The 12033-nt window shown below is 38.9% G+C and overlaps 1 protein-coding gene across 1 annotated transcript in view; it reads left to right on the top strand.

Moving 5' to 3' along the window:
- Positions 1-12033, top strand: part of csmd3b (CUB and Sushi multiple domains 3b) — a 548309-nt gene that overhangs the window by 138926 nt on the left and 397350 nt on the right. The window lies entirely within an intron of this gene.

Below are 12033 nucleotides of genomic sequence, written 5' to 3'. Positions count from 1 at the left end.
TTCTGAACATTTGTTTCTGGTTTTGAGTTGCTTACTTATTTTAGAAATTCTCTTTCTTGTCATTCTGTGGGGCGGAGGGGACAAATCCCTGTCCAACTCTAGACTAGGGGACAGTGGTGGCTCAGCGCTTAGAGCTCTGGGCTATTGATAACAGGGTTATGGGTTCGATACCCAGGCTCGTCAAGCTGCCACTGTTAGACCCTTAAGCAAGGCCCTTCACCCTCTCTGCTCCCCGGTGCCGCAGCTCCCGGCATGTGTGCCCACTGTCCACTGTGTGTGTTTCACTTGTGTGTGTGTGTATGTGTATGTTCACTGTACAGATGGGTTAAAGGTAGAAGCCAAATTCCATCTATGTCACAAAAATGTCACAAATGGTGTATATGGTTGTCATGTCTTGACTAACTAAGTTTTGACATTTCTTATATGATAAGACAGTCAGAAGTGTCTTTACCCCTTCTTTGTTTACTGTCATCAGCCTGAACCAAGACCAGTTATCTTCAGTAGTTGATGTTGTGCATCTGAATACCCCCTTAGCCTCGCTACATTCACACTAGTCATTCAGCCCAGCAGCAGTGATCCCTGCCTGCCCTGATTGTTAGTCTTCTTAGCAGAGCTGCTGTCTTCTCCAGCCACAGCAGGCCTGACCCTGTACTACCTCCCTGCTTGAGGAGAGGAGCACTAGAGAACATTACAGAATACATTGCTTGAGCGTCTGCTAGTGTCAAGGTTGCAGATTTTTGAACAATAAATAAAGTGCTCAAATCCACTATGTTATCAACATGACCTCCATCCTCCCTGTTTGGAAGATGTCAGATGACCCATCATTTATTTTGTTTTACTAGTTCTACTAATTACAGGAGAAAATTAGATAGGAAAAGTTCATCTACGAAGCCATAGCACTCTGAATGCATCTCCTCATTCTTTTTCGAAAAGGCTTGTTACCTGTGACCCATGGCTCATTGTTCTTGTCTAGTACAATAACCTACCAAATATTTGGCAGTACCAATACCAGTGAAATTCTCAATACCAGTTTCAATACCTCAGCAAAAAATAACCCAAATAAATAAATGTATTTCAACATGAACCCTTATGAAATAATTCTACAGATTTATTTTTCAGCAATAAGAATAGGATGGAGTCTTTAGTTAAGTAAGTGTTATCTTCTCTCCAAGTAATAACAAAAGACAATATTGTCAATAGAATCCAAAACAAATAATCTGTATGGTAGCATAGCATTTAAATTACAGTACCCAGCTGCTTAAAATATAAAATATATATGAGTGTAATAAATAAAAAGATAAAATATTACAAACATTACATGTTAATAGTACAAAAAATAGTACAAAGGTCATGTAGCCTTCAAGTGTTTAAAACAAATAACACTGTGTTATGAAACTCACTTAACCTATTATGGAACAGCATAGTACAGTAATACCTAGCCCGGACAAAGAGGTAAACTTGCCGTTTAGAACAAGAAGAACACTGACCTGGTTCCTGGTATTAAGTCCAGCACTGGCATATAACCATGAAGAACCAGATGCGAACTAGCGATCATTACATGTCAGTGACAGCTTCCTAATATAAAGACTCAGTGGTGTTTTGAACGCGCTATAAGTGGGTGAAAACCAACAATGACTCTTATGGTCAGAGCGGGTCAGATGACCAAAGCTCTGCGCTCCTAGGTATAAGTAAGTCAGACTGCTTCCAAACTGATCTCTGATCATCCCACTCAACACCCAATAGCATTCTATGTGTTGTTGTTACGTTGTCTTTCTTCTTCTCCTGGTGTTATTTACTGGTGTTATTCACTTTGCTACACCAGTCACTTTTCATTGCTTGGATGCATAAAGATACCTTACATCACTTATGCTCCTTGGATATGGCGGTTTGTAAACCTTTGTAAAAAATGTGAAGGTGCATTTACACCTCATAACTATTTTTTGGACCAGGAGTGGAAAACACAGTGAGGTACTTAAAAATGCTAATTACAAATGCCTCCAGGTAGTTCTTTTTTATTTAGGTATTCAGGCTAGTGGCAGTGGGGTGATCTTGGGCCAGTGGAAATATTTGAAATATTGATTTTCAAGAGAGTTCTTCATCTTCAAGGAAAATTGTCTCTCGATCTAGAGTCAGCATTTCTTTTCAACCCCCTGCTGCTGTAAAAACATGCTACCTGCTGTCAAGCCATTGTTCTCATGGGGGCCAGCACAGGTGAAATATTGTGTAAAGAATGCACATGCTCAACAGGAAGGGCTCCAGAAAAATCTGCATGCTCGGCATGTGTGATTAGTTACAGTGCTGGAGAAAGGCTGGCGCTCTCTTCGAGGGCCCTCTTAGGTGCCTGTGCAACCAGGTAGAAGTGTTTATATGAAACGTTAAATCTGCCCTGAACTTTTATTAAAGATGTATACTGGCCTCATTCAAAATAGATACGCAACTGAAACTGAGAAAGAACAATTGCTTTTCCGCTCGACTGCTTGCTATAAATAGGAGCTGAAATCACAAGCTATGTCACAACACCCGACTCATGTAACAGACTGAAAAAATCTCCTCAGTGCTGGAACCGTATCATTAATAAAGCAGGTGAGTTGGGAGAAAAGAAGGCCTGAAGGGACTGTGGAGCCACAGGGGTGAGGGAGTCCAGCTGTGAGCAATAAGATTACATTCAACCCCATAAGTCAGTGTGAGTGCTCGTAAAGACACAGCTGCTTGGCTTCCCTCACCTGCTCCTATGAAGAATCTGGGATGTCTGATAAGAACAAGAACTCTGTGCTCAAACAACTGGATTGCACAGCTGAGGTGGTTTAGTTGAGTATATTTACTTGTCATCATTTACATTTATTCGTTTAACAGATGCTTTATTAATCAGTGTCTTACCAAACTGACATATCCATGGTTTTGTAGCTACTGTTGTGAATTGAGGAGAATATTGACAGGATTGCACTCAACCTAATGCACTTAGGCTGAGTTTTAGATATAAAAAAATAAAAGAAACTAGGCAGAAAGGAAACTATATAGTTTTGCTATCACTCAAAAGTCTCATATCTTATATAGGAAAAAAAAACTAACACAGTATACTGCAGTTTTTGAAAATGCTGATGATTTAAACAAATAGGATTATGAATTTCTGTTCTATGTCTCTCTAGTATGACAAAATAAGTTCATCCCCCCCATTTGCACTTAAGAGCTGTGAGTTTAGCGAAGTGCTAAGTTCGCTTAAAAGGCAAAGAGCAAGCAAACCTGGATGAATCAGTCTACGCAATGGGCCTAAATACAGATAGAATCACTCCTAAGACCAATCATTCAACTTGTGCCCTCAGATATGAGGTTTTATTCTCTAAACATGTGTGATTTGAGCCTCAGAATGATAATCCCATTTCAGACTTCAGGTCCTCGACTTTGCTCGCTAACACTTGTGTCGGTAGCTTTGCATTTAGTCACTAGCAGCTGCTCTGGGCTGTCAGATATTCGGAGTATCTGTAGCCAAACTAGCAAAACTGCACTTTACAAGTGAGCTACAGGTCCAAAAAAATTTATATAAATGAATAAATAAAACAATATATATATTATTATTCAGTCGCTTGAGTCATTCTTGTCTAAGCATTTATAAGAGGGCTTTCAGTCAGCCAGACCGGACCTTGTTCTGTGGTGAGCAGATATCCTGTTGACTATTAAACTCTACTATTTTAAGTCTTGCCCAGGGACTCTTATATGTCTAGAATGGTGTTTTTGTCCAGCCAGGGAATCAAACTTCAGTCTGCCACTGGGCAGGCAGTGTTGATTCCCACTACGGTGCACCAACTGTTATAGTACAGTTACAGTAATTGTGTTTGCGTGCACACTAATGGTGCTGTCTGACTATATCTGCTATGATCATTTAAACAGCTCAGTTCGATTCTAAGGTCTTAGTCAAACCAAACGTAGCCCTACTAAAATATGTGATCCGGGCCTAGTAAAGTCTATAGCTTATTTAAAATAGATTTGAACTTGCAAACGGTTAGGTCGCTTCACTGGCCTGCACAGAAAATTGTTTATTTTAGTGGAGACACAGTTGACACATTTAAAAGGTAGCATATTCATAAAATGGATAAACTTAGGTGGCATTCGAATGCTGTCTTTTCAAACTCTCTCAAGCTTTCATTGTTCTCTTTAAAGCTTCTCTTTGACACTATTGAAAACGCTCCTTGAAACTGCTCAAAGCCATCAAATTTCCTGCTGAGTCATCCACACCTGACCAGTCAATATTAAGCCTTCTCTCTAGTCTCTCATCTTGCTTGGTGGAAAAGCTAGTTTTGGCTGTTTTTTTTCAACACGCAGAGCCACAAAAGACTAACACGGTCTGAGAATCTGAGCAGGAAAGAGTTTTCTGCATATTATACTGCATATGTCTGTTCATATGCTTTATTTACTCAGTATTTCATCTTCTTATAAACTGCTGTCTCGTGTTTACCTACTCAATCAAAGGTGAACCTGACCTCTAAGAAGTGTGTTCAGCTTGTTTTTAGCATGAGGTGCTTTAAAAAGACCCCAACTTCAGGTAATAAAATCAGACCGAGCTGCCGTGCATGTAAAACCTGACTGTAGGGAGGATAGTCATTTATATAGCTCTTGTGAACATCTTGGTTGGATCGGTTCCTTAGATGGACTGCTACTCTGCTCTTGCTCTGGCTATTGTGTGAATGTAAACGTAGTTAGGTATTGACTCGCTGTTTGAAAGCCATGCTGTCAGAGGGCTCCACCACTGCCACATGCACCAGCAAAGCACATCACCAACGCTCAAATATGCTCCAATAAAAGGGGGCTTTGTCTCCTTTGCTCATGGCATTTAATTAACTCGCTGCCGCTTCCAAGCACGTTTGACTTAATCAGGAACATTCGCACTATTGCCAAAGCTTCCAGGAAGCCATCATCATGTGCCTCCAGACTGCATTTCCTCTTCATTTTGGTGGGGTCCTGTTTGCCTGAAATCCTTAATATCCTCACTGAAGTCTGTTAATATTATTATGCAGACGTTTTTCCAAACACATGAAATAAATTTATATCCAGTTGTTTCTCATTTTAAACTTAGCTGGGAAGATTATTATTTACTTTTTTACTCTGAATGGTTCGAGCAAGCATTTTCATTTGGACTAGGTCTGCGCTGTGAGTCCATTCTGAGTGACAGCTCACTGTCTTTCTTACTTTGCAGTGATTAACTCTGGACTAATGGGAAGATGTTTAATAGCTCAAAGTGTAACTCACCATCTGCAGCCGTTGCTATTTCAGGAATTGGTTATTTGATATGAAGGCTATGTCTAACTGCTCTGATGAAGACTGGCAGATGAGGGGTGCTGGATGTTTTTAATAGTGATGTAAGTGATGTCAGACTTAGGTAGAGAGTCATGAATGTGAATTGTTGATGATAGCTCGCTTGGTTAAATGCTGCTGTGTGTGTTCCGTTTAAATTTGACCCCCTAGCACCACCCAGATATTAGGTGTAGAGCTTGAGTTACGGCCTGTAATGCCATAAAAGTTCTTAATACACTAAAGCCCTCTCTAATGAATGCAGTTTACACAAAGCCATACTTTATGTGCAGTACACTCTGTGCTGGCTTTAATGAGTGATGATAGCAAGAAGGAGGCAGATAAATAATCACTATAGGATTTTGCATACAGCTTTCCACACACTCCCACGTGAATAAGAAGTAAGGTTAGACTGCTGTATTTGCACATGCTGTAAGTGGAAGATGAGGTTTTGCACTGCGGTTAAGCACTGGCCTACGTCTCAGCACACTAAAATTGCCCAGATACTGCAGACAACTGTTTGATTCATCTGTTTGATTTTTACATGTGTTCTCAATATGTTTTTATGAAATAGTAGAAGCATCAATCTCTGTCTCTCTCAGACAAGACTATACACATCTGGATGCATAGTTTATGACTGGATACAAAAAAGATTCAAAGAACTTTGAGTCACTACTGATCTGATATGATTCAATGATGAAAATTTATATGGAATTCAGTTTAGTTCAATTAAACATGCATCCTTATATTCTTATAACCATTTATCCTTCACTGTATCACATTAATTCTTAAATAATTTCACACTGACCTCCATTCAAAGTTAAGAATATATGTAATAATTTCTTTTATGTAATATAATGGGGTAATATAATAATATAATAATAACAGTTGTCACTCCAAAACTTTGTATTTCCCCTTTTCTTTTCATTTGTTGCTTTTTTGGTTATCTGGCAGTTATTGTGGTAAATTGTGTAAAAATTTGATGATGAATGAATCAATAGAAATGCTCTAAAATGTCCTAAAACCTTTTTACATTGACTTACATTGACATTGGAAGTTAAGATGCTTTTTCCTTCTGTAAAGTCACCGGTTTGCAGATACAAGGTCTTTGCATGATGGCGACTGTAAGACTGTTAAAGTAGGCTAATATTAAGGATGGTCACAGCATCCACCTGGCCATTGTTAAAGCTACTTATACAGTGCATTAAAGGAGGATTTATCTGGAGCTGGAAAATGTTCCTTTCTTGTTTGCTTTTCTTGAATTTGCCTGATCTGTACCTGATGACCCAACACTGCCGATGGGTTTATGTATTTAAATTCTAGTGTAGGTATCACACTTTAGTTACTACCTTCAACGGGCAAGAAAATACAGATAATGCTGGTCTTACCTGTGGCATTTTTGCTAATTTCTCTCTCTCTCTTTCTCTTTTCTCTCTCTCTCTCTCTCTCTCTCTCTCTCTCTCTCTCTCTCTCTCTCTCTCTCTCTCTCTTTCTCTTTCTCTCTTACACACACACACTCCCTGTCTCTCTATCATTTGTTTCTCTTTATTTCTGTGTTTTTTGTTCTCACATATTCTTTCTTTATCTTATCTCTTTGTCTCTGTTATTGTCTTTGTCCTTATTTCTCTCTTGTTCTTCTTTATCTCACTTTCACTTTCCCATTCTGTTTGGGCTTGTAAATGGATGAAGTCATGTTGTAGACTGTTGAACTGATTTTCCCCCTATTAAATATGCATTTTTTTTTTTCATTTTGAGGAGAAAATGCATATTAGTTTTTTAGTTCTCGCCCCCTCAAAAAACAAACACATCAGATGTTAAAATTAATTCTTCAACATACTTTGGGATGAAAGTCTATTTAACCTAGATTTAATCTTAATAATCCATCATTCGGTTTCAAAGCTGTGAAAGTTTGTTCATCCTTTGGAGTTGGTTTGTATTTTACCATCCACACCGCTGTCATTTCCAAACTCTGGAACTGTATGTTGATTACAGAAAGCATACTTTGGAACCTCAGTGATAGGGACATACCCTTTTTCTCTTATAATGAGAGCCAACTGTTGATAGGACTGGGCAATATATTCATATCTATAAATACCATTATTATATTTTAAACTTATTATACAAGATATAAAAAAATACAATATTATTATTATCACACCTATCACAAAATGGACACAGTTCAATATTTAATATTTAAATACACAGTGCTGCTTAACCCCTTAACACTCCAAGGCTTGTTACACACTAAGGTGTAATACTTAGTAACTAAGTAAAGGGACTTCTATACAAACTGGTGGGGCTATTCTCTGGCAGTAGATGTTTGTAATAGAAGTAATAGAAGGTAATAGAAGTCATTTCTCTTAAGCATGTGGAGGTATTAGTTTTTAATCACGTTGGCCAGCCCCAACTGTAGTGTAAGCTGAGTTTTTATTCTTCAGCTTGAACCATATGGCCATATAGAGGACACTACGATCAGAGAGCCTGTTTTTACTGAAATGCGTCATTTGGTGCCATGTTAATTGACCTACAACTGGTGGAATCAGAGTCTTTCTATATTTATAATACTAAAATGTATTTATGCGTCTCTGTTTGTTTCTTTTTTCAGTTGTGCTTAACATATATTATCATTTTCATATAGAGACTGTTCTTGATTTACGCTAAATGCGCCCTAACATCACCGCAGCAAGGGGTGGGAGTAATGCTATGGGGAAATCTTCACAGCATCCTTATATTCAAGCTGTCTCTGCTTTGTTGTGTGTAGTTATCAAAATGTCATTGGTAGGGGGTCAGAATATGCTCAGCAACTGTGAAATTGTGACAAGAGCCTGGTAAACAACAGCTATAATAACATCTGCAAAGGATATTAGCATGCTAGTTAGCTATACGAAAACTGCTTTTGTACTTTAGCAGTTTAAATAATCTGCCAAAATAAGTACAGGCCTACTGTACGTAATGTGTATAACCTCCATCAGCAATGACAGAGATAACTGCCATTAAGTGTTGTTTTAGATGAAATTGGCCTGTCGTTCTCCATGCCCTCTTGGTTAGTGCTTTCTCTGCTGTGTAGCCACTTCTGAAGGCAATTTACATGAACACTAAGCAGATGAATATTGTGTAATAACAGAATTAAAAATGTAATAGTGGATTTAGGTACAAGAGTTTAATATTCCAGCACAGTTCTCATAGATCAGCCTCCTCAGCCGTTTAGATCCAAGGTGTAGAGCTGACACGAATGTGTCTTACGGAATTAATTAAATATGCACATGCTAATTGCTGCCGCTGAATGAAGATCGTTTGCCCTGAAGGGGCAAAATTAGATGCACAGTTCAATTGAAAATCTTTACTTGTCTGACTTTGCCAATTTAAAAAGCTGCACATCACTGATTACTTGGCTGTTAGAAGAAGCATTTGACCTCTGGCCGGAGGACGAGGGGAAAAAATGACATGTTGAGTGGGTGAGATATTTAATCGATCCTTTCAAAGGTCACATGACAGGTGTGATGGCATGACATAAATGTGTGGCAGAAACCCTTCACATGAAATGTGGTGCATGTTACTTTTTGAGCTTTAAGAAATTTGATGTATTTAGGTTATTGGTTATTTAGGTTGTTATTAGGTTATTTGATGTATAAATAGTATGTGATTTTAATTGAGGTGACAAATACTTAGATGTCGTTTAACAACCCTGTTGTTATGCCTCAGAATGGAACTGCTGCTTTACCTTTTTATGGAAGATGGTTTGCATTACCGCCGTTGGCTCACAAACGGTCCACATATTTTTTATGCCCAGCATAGTTTTAACTATTTTTTTAAACTGTAGTTATTCCTAAATCTTACTGGATAGTGTTTCTGTGCTCTTGTTATGTCCTCGCAGAGTGATGTGCTGTTAGCAAGCTGGAGAGATTGTAGCCAGTTAGCCTTGACCCCACTCGCTTCTCCAGGTTTAGCTTTCTTGAGTCTTGCAGGTGAAAAATGAAAGGAATCCATCTTTTAGTCAAGTTTCTGATGTGTGTCTATCTCTAGTTTAGTACTCAGCTGAGGTAGTCCAGTTTGTTTTCGAGGGACTGGACAGTGGAGAGAAGACACTGGCACTGGAAAAGTTGTGGTTACAACACCTGGCTTATAAAACCCTTTTTCCCAAAACTTTGGAAACTGGGAGTCTGGAGGTGATGTGCTCTCAAGGTTGCTGTTGTGTTTTAGCATTTCACCAGCTTTGACTAGGGCCTGTACTGTGTTTATGTAAAGTTTGAGGGTATATGAGTCGGGAATGTTATGAAACCCTTTTGGAATTGGTTCATTTTCCAGCTCTGTTACGGTTGTGAATTTTTTGAAGGACTGTTTTTGGTTACATTCAACTACGCAAGTGGACATCAGAAAAAAAAGGGGAATACAGGCGCTTTAAAGGTCAGCAAAAACAGATGCATTACGTCGATTATGCTCATAGAGGTCCTTAACCTCCTGCCCACTCGATGTACTGTAATAATGCGATGCAGCTAACCACTGCACCATATAACAGCAGTGCTAAACTTCACAGTCCGTGGTCTAGCAACTTCGTGCTGCATATTCTGTGCTGCTATATGGAAACTACCTGGCTCTTTTCCAGGCCATTAATCTAGCCTTCCTCATTAACACATATTATACTTGTTGACCAGTTTTCTTTCAGGCTTCTCCTACACCTTCGACCCCAGAGTGTATGGACCTCTTCTCTAGAGCTAATATGTACAGTAGAACGTGACTCCACTCATCAGACGCTGTGTCCACCATCCTCCATCTGTTAGAGAGAGCCATGCCAACACCTGAGAGCACACCTGCAGATAAAAGCGGCAGGGCCCATTCAGGATTAGAGCCAGTCCTCCAGGGCAGCGATTCCCCACAGTGCTCACATCCAGCACACTCAGCTCCCTTCTGCTGCGCTCTGCTCTTATCACTGCACCTGGTGGTAATCGCTTGGGTCATCACATTATCAATGAACTAACTTTGATGAACACTAAAAGCAAAGTTTGGTAAATGCTGCCATGTCCTTAAAGGGGGGTGGGGGTGGGGGGTTAATGTTAAATAAATTTTGTGCTACGTTTTCTTCTCATATTAACTATAATCTATAATCAACTTGTAATTAGCGATTATCAGTATTTTTAAATTGTGCGCAATAAGCATTTTGACAAAAACCTTCCAGATCACTTTTATTAACTTAATAATAATTATTTTGGTTAAATAATGATCCCAAACACCAAGGTTAAAACGAAGACTCGAGACTGGACTGGAATTAAAATAGCCAAAAAATAATAAAGTAGCCATTAAAATATGTCTAGATTGGCCCTGATTCCAGGTCAGTGGATCAGATTGGGTCATCCCTAGTAATACAAAGTGATGAATCTTTTAAATGGGTTTCCATCAGCCCCACACCTGATTTCATTCAATGAAGCATTGGCTTTAGGAAGGTATTGGATGGTAACTGTTAATATTTAGATTCATAGTGAAGACCTGTGGTCAAACCCATCTATTCAGATTGAAGTTAAGAAGAGAGTAAGGAGGTGTAACACAGGGCATCTGATAAGTACACAAGTCATTTACACACATTAGTCTTGAAGGCACAGTCTGTTCAAGTTTCTATGAAAACTGTGTACTGTACATCAAGAAGAGCTGTCCTTCTGTGTAGCTTCCCTCTTCAGACTAAACTCTGGATTACGGGTTGAGTTTCTCAAACTGTAATACTCCCACCCACCATTCCATCACGCTCCCCCACAGCCAATCGAAACTTTGGAAAAAAATGAACATCTTGTGCGCTGTAGATTAGTTCAGTGTAGCTGAGCCTCTTTATATCAAAGTCCTCACTGTGGTGTGGACCCAGCACGTACAGAGTGCCATTCATCTTAAGTCTTAAAAAAACAGATAGTACTTTTAATACTTTTGCAGCGGTATGGCTTTAGACTGACATCTTAATCGCAAGGAGGGGAACAGCAATTGAAGCAGTGTGTATGTGGAGTGTGTGTGTGTGCATGTGTGCTTTTACACTGGGTTTTACTCTATTGTCTGTGCAGGGATTGTGGTGTAAGAGGTAAATGAAGTCTCAAGTGGCTTATTGCTGTAAAAAGTATACAATTTTCAATAAATTATTAATGTTGTTAATTATAGCAATCCCCCCAAAATGTGCATAGAAATATATTAAATATAAAAATATTGTTCATGTAGATCATGCTACTGTTGCCAAGCAACTGATGACAGTTCTGTAGTATTTTGCAGACAGTTCATGATGTTTTTAAGGTTGAACTGTTAGTCCTTTAATAATGAACATTGCAGTATTTCATTGAGAAACCTTAACAGTGTTTTTTGCTTAACAAATACGCATTGCATCAATAATGCTAATGTCCATTAGCTTCTTTGTTTCAAGCGTGTTGCTAGCACCAAGCTAACAGTGTTTCTGAAACTGAGGCAGAATCTCTAATGGCTTTCTACTGCTGGCATGGTGCACAACATACTGTAGGCCTTAAAATAATTTATGTCATAAATTAATACATAAAATAATAAATAAATATCAAGGCAAGACTTGCTCTGTCCAAAGTATGTTTTTCCAGAAGTCCTGGTCTTTGTCCAGTTGTCCAGTAGACTTGCCCTGTTTTTTGGTTCTGTTTAGTTTTCAAGGGTTTGCTTCTTGCACACCTCCCATGAAAACCAAACTTTTGCAGTCTCTTTCTGAAGGCAAATGTTATATTTTGGAGGGGGTGGGTTGGCAAGATGGTTACATACATCACA

Source organism: Salminus brasiliensis, chromosome 3 (genome assembly GCF_030463535.1).
Source record: "Salminus brasiliensis chromosome 3, fSalBra1.hap2, whole genome shotgun sequence".
NCBI classification, from domain to species: Eukaryota; Metazoa; Chordata; class Actinopteri; order Characiformes; family Bryconidae; genus Salminus; species Salminus brasiliensis.
This window is presented reverse-complemented; position numbering and strand designations above follow the sequence as displayed.